Here is a 22,542-nt window from a genome sequence, read left to right as displayed (position 1 = left end):
GGGAGTACCCCTCACCATTCCTCTCCAACGGGGGAGTTTGGTAAAGAGAGATGATCAAACCGATTTGTACCTTCATTCATAAAAGTTGTCCTTTCTCGCTTTCTACTCTCTATAAATACAATTTCACACTGCCGTACTCTAACGGAACTATCAACTCTATACTTTCATCTCCTCATCTATCGTATAAAAATTACCACTCTAGTCTGTTATTTGAAATTAGCATCTTCAACTATGTTAATCGTTGACTTCACGCAGAAGTAATATAAAACAAATAGTTAAAGTACATACAAGCAAACCAAATTTTTTTACAATGAATGTTAGTTTCATTTCCTATCATCCTCTGTTCATGAACTTCGCAGCGAATGTTAGAAGTTGACCTTGCAAACGATGCAATGATTTTTAATCTTTTTCTATTCCGTATTCTGTATATGCTTTCAGCTACACAAGCAAGCATTTGCCTTGATTGTTATCTATATGGTAGAACAACGTACTCACTTGCCTCGATTCTCTCCAGCAGAAAAGCAAACGAAGTCGAGTATGCGAGGAAACGAGCCCTCTTGTTAGCTTTTAGCCTATCCATTTCCTTAAGCATGGAGAGAGCAGTAGAGAAAGCATAGGTCTAATAATCGCAACGTTCGTGGTTCGAGTCCCCCCCAGTCGGCACTTTTTTTCGACATAATTAATTTCACCACTAATACACTCTACATTTTTCGGTCTCCAATTTTCTTGCATTGGTTTGCAGCTAGGTAAATCGCATCCTCGGTTCATGCGGTCTCCACTAACATCCTATGATGACAAATCCCACATAATTGTAAGCGAATTTTACATCCACCGGTTGGGTGTAATTATAGAAGACTTTAAACAACTTCCTGGTATGGCCATGCAACGAATTCACGTTGCAGATCATTTTAGGACGAAGAAAAAGGACAAATTTTCCAAAAATATTCAGTTTGGCAGGCCATATTGCAGCTGTGGCCGAGCAAGCAAAAGCTGTATAACACAACCAGAACGGTAAATAAGGAAATCTACCGTGAAGAATGCCTGCAGAAACGATTGTTAACATTCCCAACGCAACTTTGATGCACCCTTGCTGGCGTTCAGAGATATTATGCCTGCAGAAACGATTGTTAACATTCCCAACGCAACTTTGATGCACCCTTGCTGGCGTTCAGTTCAGAACATCCCGGCTGCGCCGACTGGGATTGAACCCAGGCCTGCTGGGGTGAGAGGTAATCACGCTTACCACTACACCACCGGCGCCGCTAAGTATGCACCTCATCTCGAAACAAAATTCATCTCGTTGTTCACCTTTTAGGTTTCTGAAAACAGTTCCTTCAAACATCGTAAGAAGGCTGTTGTTCCCCACGTCACAGACCAGAAGTGGAACTGTGAACGAATCAGTGTATCAAAAAGTGGGAGAAAATTTTCGATCACCAAGCGATGCTTGTGGATGTGCATCACACTGGTTTTCTATAGGCACTCACATCATCAAAGCATACTCCCCATGTAAACTGCCTTCTACCGCTAGGTGCGCTAGCGTCCACTTTTGAATGCGAAGTTCCATTTCTGTTCTGTGCTCACGTGCAAACCGATGATAGATAGGAAAAATGTAAATTCTTTTGTTCTCCTGCTCCTGTCAGTAACTTGGTTCAGTAGGTGGTGAGACGTGTGCGTACGTGTGTGCAGTTTCTCAATTTCCGATATTGCACCTGTCGTTCGATAGTGATAATCCTGTGTATCCTGGGGTGGAGATATGCTATGCATGGTGTGATCTAAATTCATATTTACATTTTTCGTTCTTCGAATTCGCTCCGGTTGCACGTAAAAATATGCGCTGCAGGGTTTTGTTGTCAATTTGATGCCAGAACCCTGTTCATAAGGGAAAGATGTTGTTGTCCTTGGAGATTGGAATTTGATGTAATATTACGTAGCCTTGCAAATTGTGCATGTGAAAATGCGAAACTAAATCGAACGGCAGTAAGGATAAGATTGATTGAATCCACAAACGGCCGCTATCATGGCTGATTTTACAAGGTAAATCAGCCACGACAACGGTCATTTGTGGACAGCGATGGAATAAAGAGTACGGTGGTGCTGTATGGCTGTTAAAATTAAGGAAACTGTAAGTGAGTATGGTTCATTACAATGTTTTCTACGAAGATCAAGTGTTTTCAAACTCCAAAACAATGATTTTTCGTGAATAATTCGAGTCCAAAAATACAGCAGGACAGAATGTATTAAGCTGTAATTTAGAATAAAAAAAAGTAGAAGGGTCTGTGCCTAGGGGCACGAACGGAAGCTTGACGTCGGACCGCTAGTGGACGGAAAAAATGTGAACATTTAGTTCTTTTAATTGATCAATCATCAATTATTTTAATTTATATTTGTAAGCGTATCAAATTTGTAGTATTTATTTTAAAGAGCAAGTCGATGAAGAGATTTCAAGAGACTGTCAACTTGAGTATTTTTGATTCATCTACCCGACTTTAAAAGGTTTATTTTGAATTTTTTGTTATTTATGAATTTTTAAGTTTTGTGCATTTTGGTATTAAAATACACAATTCACCCCTCACAGGATTTCCTTCCGAATTATATGAATGAGGTGGGGCGGAAAGTATCGTTTGTGCAGAATATGTAAAAAAGGAGGAACTTCGAGAGATTGAACTCGTGAGAGCTAATTTTCTCACAAATTTGATTTTCTTGGCTTTCTGGGGACTGAATACCCGAGCAAAGTCGATTAACAAAATGAAAGCAAATCGATATTAAAGTTTGCAGTTCCTATCATAATGAAAGCTCATTTTGATTTCAATTGTCGCGACAGAAGTCTGATATCTTATTGTGCTTTCATTATGCAGTCAAGACTTTTTAAATCAAAGCAACTTAACTTGAAGTTCTGCTGTTAATTTCTTGTTTAAAATTTGATTTAAGTTCATCTGTCGTTGAACTAACCATTATTGTTTATTTGATTTGTTTAACGTATTTTAGGTCATTCGTGACTAGCCCGAGGTGATATTTGAGCTCAAATCTTTCAGCGTGAGAAGCATGGATGCTAACCATTAACGACAGGCCCGTATTCAGTCAAACATTATGAATGCAAAATCAGTAATCAAATTGATTTCATTGAAAGCAGAATTAGTTTTCCGTTTGATTCAACAGTGTAAAATTTTGCTCTCATTTTTGCTGTGTTAACCGTTAAGTCAACCAAAATGAGATCAAATGGAGTATTCAAAATAAGTTACATCATAACAGCAAATTCTGATTTCAATTTGATCTCTAACTTTGCTCGGGTATACACCCAAAGCGAATTATTCCCACTTCTCTCAAATTCTATATGGATTTTTAACACTTTCTACCGGTGTGTTCTGGAAAATGGTCGGACGATGATTAATCTCACCAATACATTCGGGCCTACAATTCCATACCTTCTGTAGATACCAGATTGAACCTTGATAGCTAGCTGCTTGCGGGAACTGATGACCTTGACAAATGTCCAAATAATACTCTTAACAAATTTATGGTGGTCCTGAAAAGGACCGTTTTGTAGTGATGGTTGAGTAATGCTGAGCTGAGCACGACGAGCTACTCATTCCAATCCTAGCCTAGCGGTGGGACTTTTTCCTCCGTCTCTATGGTTGCTCATATGAGCTCTGCAGCTCGCTGCTTGCAGGCAGCCTTTCGTTGTTGTTGTTGTTGTTGTTGTTGTTGTTGTTGTTGTTGTTGTTGTTGTTGTTGTTGTTGTTGTTGAAAGCACTCCTGCTGCTGCTGCTGGACTGGAAACCACCACTTACGGTGATTGAATGAGCACCGTTCAGTGGGACCGCATCGAATTCGATTTTTAAGTCTGTGTTAAGGAATGCGCTGTTTTCAGACATTCGGTGATAATTTTGATTACCATTGCAACAGTTGGACATTTGGTATTTTCCAATAGTGACCTATTGAAAATTAACTAAGTGTTCATTTTAGCAGATTGATAGATAAATTTCCAATCGTTTGGCTTGTTTAGAATTAAAATCTATCTGCTATTGGTCGAAACCTGACCTCTTTTCGTAATGCTGTGCATTTTGGTTTTTTTTTAAATTGCGTGGATTCTATAGATACGAATCTAGCCCTCACACTTAGAAATAACTAATTTTACACATGACGGAATCCATCTTTGACATAAAGGATCAGACGTAAACAACCATGTCATGTAAAATTACGTGCTCCGAGACTGAAAAGTTCGTTACTCGACGAAAAGTACGTTGGATTGAGATGAATTTTGCGTCTGTTCTGGCTCAATTTTATGTCAAAATTCACACTCGTATATGTCAGTCCCAGTGTGTGAATCAGGAACTCACACACTTGAGTTCCAGATTCTACAACCATCTGGCACTGATTTTTAATCAGTGCCTCAGACTTGGCTACTTCCCCTCGTGTTGGAAGTCAGCTAAAGTCATACCCATCCGGAAACCTGGGAAGGATCCGTCCTCTCTTTCAAGTTATTGACCAATAAGCCTTCTCTCAGGGTTATCAAAACTGTTCGAAAGAGCAGTGTACCACCGGTTCCTAACATCTGCCGATGAAAACAACTTGTTACTCGAGGAACAGTTTGGTTTTCGTAAAGTTCGTTCGACCGTCCACCAGCTGACTCGAGTAACAAACATTCTCAGACGGAACAAGTCTGTTTCGAAAACATCTGCCATGGCGTTGTTGGACGTTGAAAAAGCGTTCGACAATGTCTGGCATGATGGCCTGGTGTTCAAATTGCAGCAGTACGGTCTTCCAATCTTCCTAGTGAAGATCATAAACAACTATCTATCAGACAGGACGTTCCGAGTCTCTCTGAATGGCATCACATCGGATGCTTTCAACATCGGTGCCGGGGTTCCACAAGGAAGCATCCTTGGCCCCATCCTATTCAAGCTGTTCACCTCCGATATGCCGGCTCTCCCTGATGGTGGATCGTTGTCTCTGTTCGCAGATGACACATCCATCGTCTACAAGGGTAGGGTCATCAGAGCTCTGACTGCCAAACTTCAGAGAGGCCTAGACGTCCTGTCTGAATACTTCAACAGCTGGAAGATCCGTATCAACGCGGCAAAGACCCAGGTCATCATCTTTCCACACTCTAAATCTCCCAGACTTGTTCCGTCGGAGAATAACAAGATCTGCCTGAACGGCACAGTGGTGGAATGGTCCAAAGAGGTCGTGTACCTCGGGCTAACACTAGACAGCAAGCTTCCAGAAATTGCCAAATAGAAGCGGATTCCCCCGCTGTTTACCCCGATGAAGGACGTCGCCAAGCTTAGGCATGAGCTGACAAAACTCAAATTGTTCCCGCGATTCAAGATCTGTAGCGTAGGAACAAATATCATGTGCTCCAGCCTACAGCAGTACAAGTTGGTCGGTGACCTACTGAAGAACAGAACGGTGGAGTTTTATACCCACGATTTGCCTTCGGTGAAACCATTGAAGGTTGTTTTACGGGGACTGCCGTCGTATGAAGCGGCTGCCGTAACAGATGAACTGGTTAGGCTCAGATTGAAACCAGGGGCACTCCACCCAATAAATCGACGGCCTATTCCCAATACTAACTATCGTGACCAACTGTTTCTTCAGCGCAGCATCGCTTCACTGCTGCAGTGGCCCTGCCAAATCAAGTTTCTGCCTTGACGCCTAGACTATCGTATGCCCGTGTTGCCTCAGGCGATTCAGTTGACGAATCTCCGTTTACATAGGAGGAACTAGTAACGCTGATTACAGAGGTGATCGTCATCCTGCGCACCTCATCATCGCTGCTGACCTGAACGCAAAACACCAAGCTTAGAGCAACGGTCAGAGCAATAGGAATGGCACTATCCTGAACGAAGACGTGCAAGAGGGCCGTGCAACATCTTGGCCCTGGACACTTCCACCTGGTTGAGTTGGTCTGGGGTCCATGCGACCATCGACATCTTCGTCAGCAACATGGGACACAACATACCGCAACCTGTGGCCTTTCAGGAGCTGAGCTCGGACCGCTACCCGGTGGTGACCGTTTGGGTTTTATGAGGGTACTGTAGACCATGATTTAGACTTATAGAGTGCTTTAAAACCTCAATAAAACTTGTTAAACAATGTTACTTGGGCTGGGATGTGCAATACGTGCTTGTGAACGAATTCCCACCGGAGGTATCCCACTGCGATCAAGCGTTTGGTTAAACGTGTGATCCATAACAAATGTTCAACGGAGATGGGATGGGCATTGAAGTGTGCAAGGGGAATATATTGTATAACGGAGGATTAAAGACAAGTGTTTCATATACGGAAATATTCCTAACGGAAAGGCCAGCAACAGTCAGAAAAATAACTAATAAGTGTGGGGAAATTGACATGACAAGGAGAGGAAATGGAGTAAATTGAGGAAATAAGGTACTTAACTACTGTAATTAAAATCAAGTTCACTAAACATCTCAACGTAGTCTGCGTCAACCGTGCAGTCGTGTCTTGTACACAAACACAATTGCTCAAATATACGGTTTTTGGGACCACCCTATTGAAAAATAAAATAATTACCCAATTGGAACATCACGTAGTAGATGCTGTGGATGGTTTAATATGATATACAAGTCGTTTGAAAATAGTAGATCTTACATCCCGTAACGTACCAAGAAAAGGTGATCTACTCACGTTACGGGGTGATGAGTTTGCTTAGTACAACGCTGGTACGAGGACGATGAGCATTGGGAATATACGTTATTTTGAAGTACAGACGCTTGGGTTGTATAAGTCACGCCCTCCGAAAAGGGGAACCCCCTTCTTTCCTGTCTGCATACAACCAAGGTCCCATCGGGGTTGGTTACCCGATCTTTCCTATGGTTACTCGTACTCCAGCCAGATAAGGGTTACTGAACAAGAGGCCTCACATTCGGATCTATGCTTGTTCAGTCTTTTACTGACAAAACGGTTGAGCAAGTTTAATTACGAATACAAAAGTGACCCCCTTGATAAACGTCAAATGTACAATATGTAACAATATGTGAACACTTGGAAATACCGTATATTGATGAGATCCGTAGGGCTCTATCTACAAAATCCACTTTTGCAAATGTATCCCTTCTACCTAAACTTTCATCCCGGTTCATGCAATCCCATTACCGTTGTGGCAACCGTCAATCATTCCGAAATTGAATAGAAGATGCATGCAAAATCCTTTTTGTACGAAGAGCTTCCATCCTGTTGCGTGCAATTCTTCGAAAAGCAGGAGTAGCACATATAAAAATTGAATTAAATCACAACCTCTCTAGGTGCGACCGGCAAGGAAAACATAATATCGAAATGGAGTTCTACCACATTCATCGTATGAACCACAGCCTGGTATGGTTTAGATTTTCCCTCTACGGCTTGCGCCCCAAGGATTTTCATGGCATTGATGAGTCTATCGCTGACCACCGGTCAGGATAATTCAATGCCATATGGACCAAAACGGGAGCCTGTACCGTAATCTAGTTCCAATCATTTTTTTTACAACCCAAATTCTGTCATCATGGCATTTGCAACCATTGCACCATTGCATTGCATCGGGCGAGCTGTGCACTGCGATGACGGTGATGGCGGAACCAAACAAGCGGAATAAAAATAATGTAATCACATTTGCAGTGTCTAGTCGGATTCACCCGCAGGGGGCCTTGCACCGGGGAGTTCAACGATGGCAATCCGTCCGCCGACGAGCCGTCTGATTCAATTTTCAAACCAGCTTGATCCACTCAGCTATGGATGGGTTCCAGTCTATCTGCTTCCGATCAGTTTACAATGCTAGTTCCGGAGAGAAGGCTTCTGATGATTAGTGTAATGGAAAAATGGGATAATATGGACGAATGGGTAGAGTTGGTTATAGGTTTTTTTTTCGAAGCATATTATCAGAATTTTAATTACTTATCTCCGTTTCAAACAAAATCTTCATTCATCGTCAAACTTTATGGGCACGGTTGATATAATCTACAAACGAGTACAAACGGGTACTGGGATTTTTTCCTTGACATTTGATACCTTTCGCAATGACCATAGTAAAGACACACAAAAACAAACTGGCAAGCTAAAAAAATGTCAAATGACATTTCTGAACTGTTTTGTGCCAGTGACAGAACATTTTTGCACAAAGAAACAGAAAAGACCATGTCATGAAGAATGCTGCTGATTTCTGGCTAATTACTGCATTTATTTGATGTTTATTGCATGGAATTGTAGATATGAATCAATAATAATTAATTATAAGCATACACACAACTTAAAAATCATGTAAATTTCGGTTCTCTGAGACCGACACATGTAACCGGGCCTTTTGACATAAGAATCAGTTGAAAGAAACGTAAAAATCAATTCAATCAAACGTTCTCTTCGTCGACTAGTTGATGTTTCGGTTTGAGAACACTTAATTTTACATGAAATGTTTGTTGACGTTCTATGATTTACGTCCAATATGGATTACGTCTCGTGTAAAAGTAGTTATTTCTAAGTGTGCAGGATGTTGTCGAAACCTGGGGCCTTCATGTTTATAGATGATTTGATATAGGCCAACAGTTCGTCAGCCGTAATCTCGGATTCCTCTGGAAAAATGTTAGGAATCTGAAGAAGATTGGTTGCATTTTCAGCAACCTTAGATTCATGAGGGCTGACGATGTTTTGTCCGAGATTATGGGAGCTGAAGAAGTGTTGACCTATCGCGGCAGCCTTCTCTTCAGGAGTTATCAGATGAACCACTGGGTCTCCGGGACGATCCAGTAGAGTCAGTGGTGGAATGGGCCTAGGCTTGTTTTTAAGAATTTTTGTAAGTTTCCAGAAGGGCTTAGCATAATCTGGGAGAGAGCGGATCTTACTAGCAAAATCGTTATTTCTGAGATCCACCATCCTGGCCTGAATGATCTTTGTTAATCGATTACAATTGGTCATCAAGTTAGGCAGGCCAGTACGTTGCTCCAAGCTTGGTGTTTTGCGTTCAGATCGCCAGCGATGATAAAGTTCCCGCTCCTCCGGGTGAGTTTGATGATGTCTTTCCGGAGGGCCACTGACGACCCGTCCTTGATGTTGGTTTGCTTGGGGCAGTAGGCCGCGATGATGGTGATTGGGCCAAGTGATGTGCTCACCTCCACTCCGATGGCTTCAATTGTTTTCAGCTGGAAGTTTGGTAGCAGCCTGCAACTGATGTTCCGTCTTGCAGCGATGGCCACTCCTCCACCTCCAGAGCAGGTGCGATCAAGTCTGACGCGCCGAAAGTCGGGAAGGAATATGTTCAGTTCGGGCTTCAAATGCGTCTCGGTGATGATAGCAATGTCGACCTCCTTGGTGTTCAGGAAATCGAGTAGCTCTCTATGCCTGATCGTCAGTGAGCAAGCGTTCCAACACCCAACCGGTGGATGTAAGATTCGCTTACAATTATGTGGGATTCATCATCAGAGGATGTAAGTGGAGACCGCATGAACCGAGGATGTGATATACCTAGCTGCGGTCCGATGTAAGAAAATTGGAGACCGAAAAATGTGGAGTTGTATTAGTGAGTGAAATTAATTATGTCGAAAAAAATAGAAAAAAGGTTGCCGACTGGACTCGAACCACGGACGTTGCGACTAGCAGACCTGTGCTTTCTCCACTGCTCTCTCCATGCTTCTGAATATGGTCAGCCTAAAAGCAAAGATGAAGCGCTCATTTTCTCGCATGCTCGACTTCGTATGCTTTTTCTGCTGGAGAGATTCGAGTTAAGTGTGTGCGTCGTTCTACAATGTTCTACAATGTGCGTCGTTCTACAAGCTTACTGGTACCTTGTATAGACCAAAAGCGTAGATGCAACACGAAATAAAAATGCTCGACTTCGTATGCTTTTTCTGCAGGAGAGATTCGAGACAAGTGTGTGCGTCGTTCTACAATGTTCTACAATGTGCGTCGTTCTAAAAGCTTACTGGTATAGTCGAAAGCGTAGATGGAACACGAAATAAAAAAAGACAAAAAACCATTACATCGCCTGCATGGTCAATTGCTAACATTCGTTGCGATGTTTATGAACAGAGGATGATAGGAACTGGAACTAACATTCATTGTAATAGATTTTTGGTTTGCGTGAATTTGCAATTTTTAAAGCTTCACGGTCCATACTTGGTGACGAGTGACAAGGCAGCATTAAGCTGTTAAGATCGAGTCTTGCAGGTACGCATGATGATGATGACCTCGGCCACGAGCGTCACAAGTTCCTCCGAGGTGAACGGAGAATCATCGACAGATTCACCTGAGACAGCACCAGCGTATGATAAACCAGGGGCGGTGGATGAACCTGGAATTGGCTGGCCCGCAGCAGCTGCGAGGCGATGCTGAACTGTCCGACTGTTGGGAACCATTTGGATACTCGCAGGATTGGCTTGTTGGTTGTTGAGCAGAAGCCGGGCTAGGTTCGGAACATGTCGACGGGGCTGGAGAGCTGGGTACTGGACTTCCGTTAGTACAGGAGGCGAACGATGATTACGAAGGCGACCGAGCTGGTTGTTGATTGTGGCCTTCCGACGGATATTAATGAACTCCACTCGCTTGGGACATACGCGATTGGAGGCTTGGTGGTTTCCACCGCAGTTGACACACGTTGGCTCGATTTCATCGACTTGCTCACAGGATGCAGTTGATTGAACTCCAGCACACTTGCCGCAGTTTGTCTTCATGTGACAGTTTTTGGTGCCATGGCCATAAGAGGCAGTTCATACACTGCGTTACATCACGATGTTGGGGTTTGTAATGATCCCAACTGATGATGACCTGAAACAGGTCCCGGATATTGGATCTCAGAGCCGCAAGATTGGTGGATCCCTTCGTGAAATGCACCAGGAACAACTGATCACGGAAGCTGGTGTTTTGGTTGGGACGCCGGTTCATCTGGAACACGGCCTCAGGTTGGGGCCCAAGCCGCTCCAGCTCAAACTTCACCGCAGCAGCCTCGAACGACGGTAATCCACGCAAAACCACCTTCAGTGGCTTGCTCGATGGCAGATCATGCGTGAAGAAGTCCACGTTGTTGTTCTTCAGGAAACATCCTATTTGTTTGTACTCCTCCAGGTTGGAGCACATTTTGGTACCGATGCTGCAAAGCTTGAAGCAAGGCAGCAGCTTGTGTTTTGCCAGTTCAGCACCCAGCTTGGCAACATCCTTCACCGGCGTGAAAAGCGGGGAAATCCGCTCTCGTCTTGCAATGGGAACGGCGTCACCATCGCCATTTTCTTCCGGGAGTACTGCATACTGGTTGGCTTGCAGTACTCGTTTTCCGGCGTCATCCTGCGACGCGCTGGGCTTGATTAGCACCTTCTTTGAAGGGCCCGCTGCTGGCTCATTGGCACGTTTACGCACCATTTGTTTCGTGTTTAAACTTGCCAGAACGCGAGAATGTGGCGACACTTCCACGGCGCAACGCGACAGCACAAAACGAAACAAAATCGAATCGAGACTCGAGCGAAAATACGGACTGAACAGCTCGAGAGTCGAGCAAAGAATCATGAGCGGAGGAAGGAGAGAAGAGATCTTATATAGTTTTACTGGTTCAAGCAAATCGATGCACAACCAAATGGTACTCGATTATGACGACTTGGTTTGGGGAGAACGTTTATTTCATGAAAACAGTAATAAAATTATCACTTTCTATTGCTACATTTTTCAACGATTTTGTTAGAAAATTGGAGAAGCATTTATTGTGGCAGATTGTGAGAGTTATTTCCTATCGATTGGGGTATTTGAATTTTATTTGCATCTATAAATGACAAAGTTATAAGTGTTCAAAACCTTACACCTTTTTGTGACGGTCGCAATTTTCGATTTTCAATTTACCCCCAGTACCTTCCCGTAAGACGTAGTCTACGTCACAAGAACTCAAACTTTGCCACCTCAAACACAAACGAAGTGGCAGACGGCTAACTGGCGAAAAAATCAATTAAAATAATGTGGATCACTGTAATAGAATTTTCTTAGAAGCTTGTGCCATCAGCCACCAGTTGGGCTAGTATTTTTGTTTTGAACAAAGTTGATATTGTGTGCAATGATCTTTGACAGTGTGCAAAGAGTGTATCATTTTGTTTTTTTTGTGCATTTCAGTTTTGAGTAAAGTGAAAGAGATATAACCAAAACATTCAAGTACATTTGGTGAAAATGCTAGTACAATCCAGTAGTATTGTTGCCATGTGATATACTGAAAAAAATCAATAGCAGTTTCGTCACCAAACCACGTCCGGTTGAGCCCAAATTTAGCACAGGGTAGTTTTTAGAGATAATAAACATTTTTCAAATGCGTTTCGAAAACTCAAGATGACCATTTTAATAGTCACCCTATTCCCCATATAACGCAACAGTTTTACAAGCAAAGTTCATCACACAAATCATATCAAGAGGATTGAAACTGAGTCACTCCATCGTGACCACCATCACCCGGATCATTGTGCAACTTTCACACTGCTAATCTCGGTTCGAGGTATGACGGTACCATCTAATCCGCTTCGCCCCATTTCGTTATTAAATTGAAACCCTCTGGTAATCCCTCTGATTGCTTCCGAACCATTTAAAGCTTCTACCTTTACCCTGGAGTCGGTCCGCTTTTCGAGCGTAATGAAATGCCGTCGATCCCTCGCTAGCACGTGCAACCTTAGATACCGGACAGCAGCCAGCGCAGTGACAGAAATAGCCATCCTCGCCCGAAGGGGTTTCTGGAGGACGAAATACAATTTCCTTAAAATCGAACGTGACGCGTTGCCTGTTGGCCAACCAAAATGAGATATGAGAGCCGTTCGTTCGCCTCCATCCAGCCATCACACTCGGTTCGATAGTTTGAATATAAATCCATCCGGATTGGATAATGAGCAGGATGAAGCCCGCTGATGCGTCAACCGTCATCCGCAACGATGGCATTTATCCGTCGCGTCCACCGGTCGGAAAGTTCTCTTCTTGCACCTGCAGTGGAGTGCATGAACGCTAATATAGATGCTGGTTTCACTGGACCGTCCGGGTAAGCCTAATTAAATGACAAACTTGTTCGGTTTCCATTCCTCCCGGGGGACTCTGGTCATTGCCGTGTTCATGTGTTGGTTTCACGAACAAAAATGCAGTCGCTAGTACACCCAACCGGAGGATGTAATATTCTCTTACAGTTTTGTAAAGAAGAGTCGAAACTCTGGAAGGAATCACAACATGAATTACTCTGGAAAACAGCTGTTTGTTCACTCCAGGCTGTTCTATCAGTTCTCATATTTAATAGCTACAGAGGATTTAAGAAATTCATGATTACATTTATTGCATATGTTTTTTGTTTTACGTGTAGGGATCAGTTTTGCATGACAGGAAAGACAGGTGATAATTGTTGCTGCGTTTGAGTTGAGCTTAGAACCTATGAATACAGCAACGTTATATCAGGGAAATGGCAAATCAACCAAGGATTAGGAATGGAAACCCTAAACTCCAACGTCTCTTCTGATCCTTTTCACATGTAGCCCCTCTAGCTCTGAACAATGAGTAATGCTGTAAAGCTACGATAATGTAACCATGATTCGCTAGATACTTTCCGAAAAATCACAGACTCTGCCATCACGGCGCATTTATTCCCTGTACCGTTGCGTTGGCGTGTGTGGTTGTAATATTACGAAGTTATTTCCTGATCAATTTCTTTCAAGCATCCCAAGTTGAGGGAACGATGAAACTCTAACCGGAAAGATTTCGTGCATAATGAATACAGGCTTTCTTCCCCTTGCGCGAATTAAGGCAACCATAACGCCCATCATGTGAGGGGTGGTGGGCGTTAAAATCATGGTCCGGTCAAGATAGTCTCCACCTTGACCTGCTTTTTCGCAATTTAAATATTCAGGACTGGGCATAAATGGGGGGACTACTGTTCACTACTACTTGAATTTTTCCAGCTGTCGGTTCCTTTCTGATCCCAGTTTTTATTCAAAAGGATGTATACGTATTTCCTGTACCGGAAGCGGGGGCGTCACGCCATACCAACGAGTATAGGTATCATTATGGCAAGTTTCTTTTTTTTTAACATGCACTCCCACACCCACACCCACCCACAATTGATGTTGCTGCTGCTGAAGAGGTTGTTATTTTCGCTTTCATCGCCATTTGGAGTTCTCTTCATTCATTTTTTTTTATCTTTCGTTGTGTTTTCAATTCACCAGCTTGAGTAGCGGCAGCGAGGGGGATATGAATTTCCCATGCTTATTTATTATTGACGGATTAGAAGATATTACAAGTGCCCTTCCTTTCACATATCGTCGGATTCATGCAATACTGTCACAACTCAAAATAAAATCCAATGTTTTGTTAATCCACCACTAGAAGAATGTTCGACGGTCTTTGAAAATAAGGTGTTATAAAGGGACATTAAACGGATAAATGGTAAATTTTGAGTTGTGCCAGTATTGCATGAGCGCGACGATATAATCTTTGCTATCCCCTCTTTTTCGGGTGTGTTTTTGCTGAAGTATAGACATGTCTCACTTTCGATCTTGGATGTCGTCGGTCGTCGCTCTTGTCGTCACAATGGCTGCCGGTTGATGCTCGCAATATTGATGGGACATCGATGCTGAATTTTGATGGGAACAGGAAGTCGTTTCGGTGCGAACATTTTACGATGCTCATCGAGCAACAATGAGAAAGTAGTATGGGAATGGTTGCTGTAGAAAGAATGACATTTATTTTGATTAATAAGATTCTGAAGGCTTTTTTGGGGGGCCTCGCTTAGCTCAGTCGGTAAACGCGCAGCAATAAAGGGAGGTTCGATTTCCGGTCCTGTCTAGCAATTTTTCGGGATAGAAAAAATTCTCGACTTCCCTGGGCATAGAGTATGATTGGCCACGCTAAGCTTAAAGAAAAATTTAACCAAAATTTTATAGATTTGGAGTACTTAATATTTGATGTAATGGTGGTAGATTAAAAAAGTAGTCTACAAAGGTTTGAGCCTCGCGCGCGTATTACGAATATAGAGGACTGAATTTAAAATTTGATAAAAAAAATGCAATTAGCTCTTACTATAGCTTAATTGTAAGAAACCTTGAGTTAGTAGTAAGCTTCCTCTCAAATGTCGGGGGTTCGTGAGCATTCCTGACATTGCTGAAAATTAGGAAAGCATAAGATTGCGGGGTTGCTAGTGTAATGGGATGCTTTGTTGATTGTTCATTAACTCTTGATTGCTTGTAATACTTATGAATATTTTAGGTGGACAAAACAGGCGAACAACGGCGCCGGTGGTGTAGTGGTAAGCGTGATTACCTCTCACCCCAGCAGGCCTGGGTTCAATCCCAGTCGGCGCCGCTGGGATGTTCTGAGGCATAACATCTCTGATCACGCCTTCCTTCGGATGGGAAGTAAAGCCGTTGGTCCCCGGTTCATGAGTTGATGGGTCGATAGGTAGGGTCCAGGAGTGGGAGCTGCCTTCCTGGCACGTCGGTAGCATTGGTGCTCAGCACGGAAAACAAGATCGACGGAAAAAACAAACCAAAAGGAAAAAAAACAAAAAAAAACAGGCGAACTAAAAGGTGGACGCCTGAGCTTTTCCACATTTATATCACTGTGAAGCAACTGTAAACTCCAGAGGAAATATATATCTGTACATGTAACCAGTTCGATTTTGTTTGCAAACCTTGTAAAATTGTCATATTTAATTGTCTTAAAGATAAATTGTCCAGCTTAAACCTTTGTAGGGGTAAGAGGTGGGACCATCATCATCATCATCATCATCATCATCATCAAAAGAGTAGCGCTGTCATCACGATTATAGTTTGGCTTTTTGTTAGAGCATCCGGGATCGTCCAAGGGGGTTAACCCAGAATTGGAGATAATTACTGTGTCGAGAGCTGAAATTTATTATATTTTTTAAATTACCTAATTGAAATAGTATTCATAATATAATTTTCCGTGTAGGGAAAAACGTAACGCTACAGAAATGAAACCAATATAGTTCGCGTTGATCTATTTCCTTTCCGTTTGCTCACCTACACATCTTTACTGATAAGACTGATAGGAGAACCATGTATTTACAAAACGATTGAACTTCAGTATGAATATAACTGTCGGTGAGGACCACCCAAAAACACACCATCTCTACCGACCAGCAATACGACAGACTGTTGTTTTGGATATCCTTTGTTTTGCCAATCGGTCGACGGTCAGCCAGATGAACAAGGGAGATCACTTTCCCTTTCGATGGCACCTAAAGGGTGATACGGTCAAAATTTGGTCAAGGGAAAACGCGTGTAAATCGGTGAAATCGTTTATTTAAAAAATCAAATTAAATTTCTTTTTCAAGTTCAATTAGTATAAAATTCAGGAAAAATATTCAGTTACACGCAGAAAAACATATTTTAAACGTAATAGTATTTGACGTAAATTTAAAAAGAATTTCATTTTGTTTTGGCTGCAAAAAGAAATCATTATTATTTCAACAATCCAGCATCTTTGTTTCTAAAAACCCATGGATTGTTAAATCAAAAAGAATATCTTTCCGAATTTACAAGAGCTTTTATGGTTTTGACGTAAGCTGTCAAATTTGGCAGCTGGGTCAACAAAAAAATAATTACGTTTTGATTTTTCTAAAAATATTGGAAAAGAATATTGGAAGAGGAATTTTAAGAAAATCACATATTTTTTTAATTTTTCAAAGAAAATTCACGTTCAAAAACATTTTTTATAAGTCATTATGGCATAAAGTTGGACTCAAAAAACCACAAAACATCGACTTTTCGGTTTTGCTGAGAGTCCAATTTTTTTTCATGATGAGATAGAAAAAAAAATTTACATGTAATTTTTGACAAAAATCTAAGGAACAAACTGATTTTCTTTGATTTTTGATATTTTTTCCCAATATTTTTAAAGAAATAAAAATGTACCGAAAATATTTTTTTGTTTTCGGGCCGGTAAGCTTCCCCTTAAGCCTGAAAATATACGCAGTAGAAATAAAAATATGTTTATTGATTCAATATTTAATAATTTGCGATTATTTTTTACGTTTTGTTTTCTATTAGTAACAAACAGAATTACAATTGAATTTAAAAAAACCTTTCTGAGGCATAAAATCGCTCCGGTTCATGAGTTGATGGGTCGATAGGTAGGGTCCAGGTGTGGGAGCGGCCTTCCTGGCGTCGCGAGCATTGGTAATCAGTACTGAAAATAAGATCGACGGAAAAAATCAGGGAAAAAAAGAAAAACTGTTTATATTTTGCAACTGCAGCATACTTACTTACCTCTAGAGCTGAATCAAACGAGACAACTTTTGTTATTGTTTACATTTTTGTCCGTGTGAAAACGAGGGAATGGTTGGTAGTTATTTTTGCATTCATGGCCCGGGGAATAGACACAACAAATAAATTTTAAATTAAAATTAACTATTGTTGGCTTAATAAAAGAATATTGTTATTTTTACTATAGTTGCAGTTGAAGAGTGGCTTATTAAAATCAAAAAGAATTTTATTTTGAATTTATTTGAATAAATATTATCGAAACAATAAAATGCAATATAATTTCAACCGGAATTGTTTGTCTAAATACAAATAAAGTTTCTTTTGGTTCAATGCCAACAATTTTCTGTCCGTGTAGGCTTCCGCTTTTCCAAATCCGAATTGCCGGGCCTTACGCTTGACCCCTGCCATCAGATTTTGTACAGCCACCTTGTCCACCTTCTTCGCCGCAGAAAGCCAGTTTGCCTTGAACTGCTGCTCGCCCTTAGCAGTTTTTTGGTCTTCTTTAGGTTCCGCTTGACAATAGCCCAGTATTTCTCAATTGGGCGGAGCTCTGGCGTGTTGGGAGGGTTCTTGTCCTTGGGAACCACCTGCACGTTGTTGGCGGCGTACCACTCCATGGCCTTTTTACCGTAATGGCAAGATGCCAAATCCGGCCAAAACAGTACGGAACAACCGTGTTTCTTCAGGAAAGGCAGCAGACGTTTATTCAAACACTCTTTCACGTAAATTTCTTGGTTGACAGTCCCGGAAGCTATGAAAATGCTGCTTTTCAAGCCACAGGTACAGATGGCTTGCCAAACCAGATATTTCTTTGCGAACTTTGACAATTTCATGTGCTTGAAAACATCTGCTACCTTTCCCCTTCCTTTTGCCGTATAAAACTCCTGTCCCGGAAGCTGCTTGTAGTCGGCTTTGACGTAGGTTTCGTCGTCCATTACCACGCAGTCAAACTTCGTCAGCATCGTCGTGTACAGCCTCCGGGATCGCGCTTTGGCCGTCGTATTTTGTTTATCATCGCGATTTGGAGTCACTACCTTCTTGTAAGTCGATAGTCCGGCTCGTTTTTTGGCTCGATGCACGGTTGTAGACGATACACCCAGCTTATTTGCGGCATCTCGGAGAGAGAGGTTAGGGTTTCGCTTGAAACTACCGGCAACTCTCTTTGTCGTCTCAGCGGCTTCCGGTTTTCGATTTCCCCCCGATCCAGACTTCCTGGCTGTCGACAAACGTTCCCCAAACACTTTAATTACATTTGTAACGGTTGATTTGGCAACTTTTAGCGATTTTGCCAACTTTGCGTGCGAGTAGCTCGGATTTTCGCGATGCGCGAGCAAAATTTTGATACGCTGCTCTTCTTGCTTGGACGGCATTTTGACAACTGAAGAGTGAATTCCAAAATCAATATAGGAGCAACATTCTACACACACACACACCTTCAAAATGAGGGGTGTTCAGGTTTTTTAAATGCAAAATTGAAAGAAATACGTCAAGTTGATATTGACCAAATTTTGACCGTATCACCCTTTACATTGACGTCATCGATACAACCGATGGATCGGTTTCGTTGAGGTTAGTGAAATAGAGCTAGGTGTATGTCTGCCTAAGCTTGGGCAGCAGAAATACACGTTTTATTTGAATTTTCATCCTCAAACTCATCACACGTCAACCCGAGTCTCAATCCAAATCTGAATAGGTTGAACAGTCCACCAGGTTTCGCCTTCGAAAGTGTCGAGTCAGTTATTTCGCCAGTTCATTATACAATGCCTATTTTCATAGGCTCGCAGGTGAGCCTTTTTCCAAATACTATAATCGTTGTTTTTGGGATCTTCACTTGTCTTGTTTTTCGACGCCCTATACGTTCTCTGACCAAAGCGCAGGAATTACCCAGTTGCTGGTTGGTTTACCCCAAAACTGGTACAATGGGGCAAACAGTTCATTGAGATCAATGTTCCAGTTTTCAAATTTCGATAATAAAATCAAAGTTTCAATCTGTTTCCAACTTTTTTTTTCAAGGCAATGAGTTAATACTAAAGCGTTAGCTTTAGTGTTAGCGTTGATATGATATAGGGTATACGTCCCTAACCTCGGTCTAATATGCAGCCATAGATTACGTTTTTAATCATAACTCATCAATTAATTTACCTGCAAACGATATTCTACTGCTAAATGGTATGCTTAGATATGCTTATCATGTCGTTTGCTATCAGGAACCGCAAAAAGTTGAAAAACTTACTTTTTTTAAGACAAAAACTCACCAGGGAAATGTATGTAATATCGGTCTATTGTCCCCAAATTGGGTCTATTTATGGATGCAACTTCGTCCTATCCTGTTTGATTCTCAAAAAAAACGCTCTTGGTAACGTTTTCTTATGTATTTTTTTTTATCACTATCACTGTTAACTTAATACTCTTCATTCCTCAAAACATTTCTTAGAGAAAATTTTACGAAAACTACATTAAATCACTCAAGTTAAAAATTAAAAATTAAAAATTTCGCTTATCGTCTTTCGACCGCAGAATATCTAAATCAAAACATTGTGATGTTCATTATACAGATTTGGCAGAAAAAATCTCCCTTCCTGTTCGTTCCTTATCATCCAAATGCAAACCACATTGTTGACGTTACTCTTATTGCTATATGCTGTCAAATGAATTTCATGGGCCAAAGTTAGGAACATAGAAAAGAAATGTGTCCCTAAAGTTGGGTCCATGATTTACTTGTGAAAACGTTGTTAAACAATTAAAATAAACATAAAATATTCAAACAGTAACTGTGAGTTTTACGTCTAGTGTGTATTATCAGGTAATTCCATTCAATAAATGCCATAATCAGGCCATTTGATGATCGTCAGTGCAACCTTCCCATCTTAACCTTAGAAGTCATGGCGGCTAAAAACTCCGAACAGAGTGATATTCTCAACCAGTTTTATTACTTACGAGAGCTGAAAATGTATTGAAATGTTGTGATATAAATTGATTTGTGTGTGGTACACATTTATCAATCATCAGTGATCAATATTTTCCTTATTTTTTGTGTAATATTCCTTAATTAATTATTTATTTGCGTGATAGGCCGAATGAAAGGACTAGACCCACATTACATACCGTAACCCTACTCCGTAGATAAGATACTACGACACTCACGACTCTTTTGAAATTCTCAGTCGGACTACTTTCAGGAATAATGATGAGGAATAAACATTGATTGCAATCTAAATAAGAATACCAGTAGCAGGACTGTCGCTATTCCCAGCCACGCCCATCTTTACCATAACTAGGGATAAGGAAGGAGATGTTGATGTAGTACTTACTTAATGAGAGACTTAGCGACACCCTCATAAGTGCTTTGGAGCTGGAGGGTTGGGTAGGGTATTCGGTTAGGATTCGCCTCAAATTGGCGATGCAATCAAAAGAATGTATTGTTTATGTGTTGCTCTTTCGATCTCTCGATAGCTGACTATCGAATGAAAATATTCATTTCGTTTAGTGATCATGCATTTTATGAGTCATGATGAAGAGCTTGGGATCAAACCCATGATTATCCGCTCATTAAGCAATAACGATCCCTCTAGGGTCATCAAGCATTTCAGAACTATAACGTTTCGCAACTAAACGCGACTAAATTGTCGCTTGGTATGTAACGAACGACTGAAATACGCGATAATGCAAATAGTATCCGAGATTGATGGCTAATCTTAAATATAAAAATTACGATGGTGTTGTGGAATAATGTGGGGTTCAACCCATGATTTACTGCTCAGTAAGCAAAAATGATCCCTCTGCGGTCATCGGGCATTGCACAATCCACAGCGCTTCGCGTCAAAGTACTATTAAGTTCTCTTTTGGTATGTAACGAACGGTTAAGATTGGCGATAATTTATGTATTTTCTACGGTCGATGGTTAATTTAAAATATACGAATAGTACTGCCAACGACGACGATAAAAGCAAATTTCGAGCTTACCTTTTGCCTAGGATAAAAACATCTTGGCACCTCCACTTGATTCTCATCTAGCTCCAATTCTTGTTCTTTGTTTTCTTTCTCTATTGGTGTCTGTCCTCCGTGGTCGACGCTCGGGTTTGCGAAGAATTTTCTCTAACGCCGTGCTTCGGTTATCGTGTGAGTGTACGCGCCGCATTTCCTCACTTTGTTATTATCTGATTGACAACATTGCCCAGGCTTATTGACTTACTAAAGAACAATTATTTGATTAATTGGAAGCCAAATAAATTCATTTGCTGCTGTTTTACGGTAATCTAAATAGTAAAAAAAAAAAGACACAAAATACTGTCCTTCGCATCCCTTTGGTTGTAATGTATGGGGTTCCATGGCCTATTGGTGACCATTTTTGTTTACTGATCACAATATCGTAGGTTCTATCACAGTCCCCATTACATTACTGAGTTGATAGGATCGCATTACGCTTTTTTCGTCGTTTTAAAGCATTTTATACACACTTAGATTATTTTACCGAAATCTGTCAGAGTAGGCTGCGCGTGTGAACGATCATGACATTCGTTTTTTTTTCTCGGAGTTTTTTTATGCTTATTTGGTTATTATCCGGTTAACATTTTCGACGATTGGACACTTCAAATTGGTTCTACACAGGACGGGACTAGTTTATGTCGATCTCCATCAAGCGAACCGTCTTTGATTGAAACTACAATGCAACAGTAGCACGGATGCTTCCTGTGGATTCATTTGGACTAACTTGGTTAAATCGTATCTGATTTTATCTATATAAACTAAATTTACATGATTCTCTTAAATTTGACAAATTCTTAATGGATGATGGTGCCTATACTGACAACCGTCGATGCCACAGCGTGTAATGATTCGGCATGATCGCTTGCCATGCCTAAACAGGCAGTTTTGGCAGACACCCAGTGAATGAATTTTCCTCCAACGATTCTCGATGCTGAGAGCTTTCAATTCTCCACAGTCTCTGATGCGATGCCCAGCTTTGCTGCAGTTCATGCATTCGATCTTTTCAACCTGCTTCTGTAAAGGTTCTTTGGATGATCCTTCAACGGTGAACGCGTGTTGGTTGATGAATCCCTTTTGCTTCACTTTGTCCTTTCCCTGCTCTCTTCCATAGTATTTTTTCCCGTCCGACTCGAATGAAAGTACACTGGTAGCTTCTTCGACGACCTGCTGCATATAAGCATAGAACGTTCTCAGGTCTACGAAGCCGGCACCTCGTCGGTACCCAGCCCACATCATCTTCTGGTCCGCTGGAAGTTTAGTTACCAGTTCCTGCAACAGTGTAGGATTAGACAGGTGACTGAGTTCGTTCGCTGCCTCGATGTGATCGCACAGTGACTGTATCGCGGTC

Source organism: Ochlerotatus camptorhynchus, unplaced genomic scaffold, assembly GCF_037179485.1.
Source record: "Ochlerotatus camptorhynchus isolate MF236.1 unplaced genomic scaffold, CSIRO-AGI_Acam_v1.1 ptg000300l, whole genome shotgun sequence".
Taxonomy (NCBI): Eukaryota; Metazoa; Arthropoda; class Insecta; order Diptera; family Culicidae; genus Ochlerotatus; species Ochlerotatus camptorhynchus.
The sequence above is the reverse complement of the archived record's forward strand: the minus strand, read 5'-3'. Positions refer to the sequence as shown.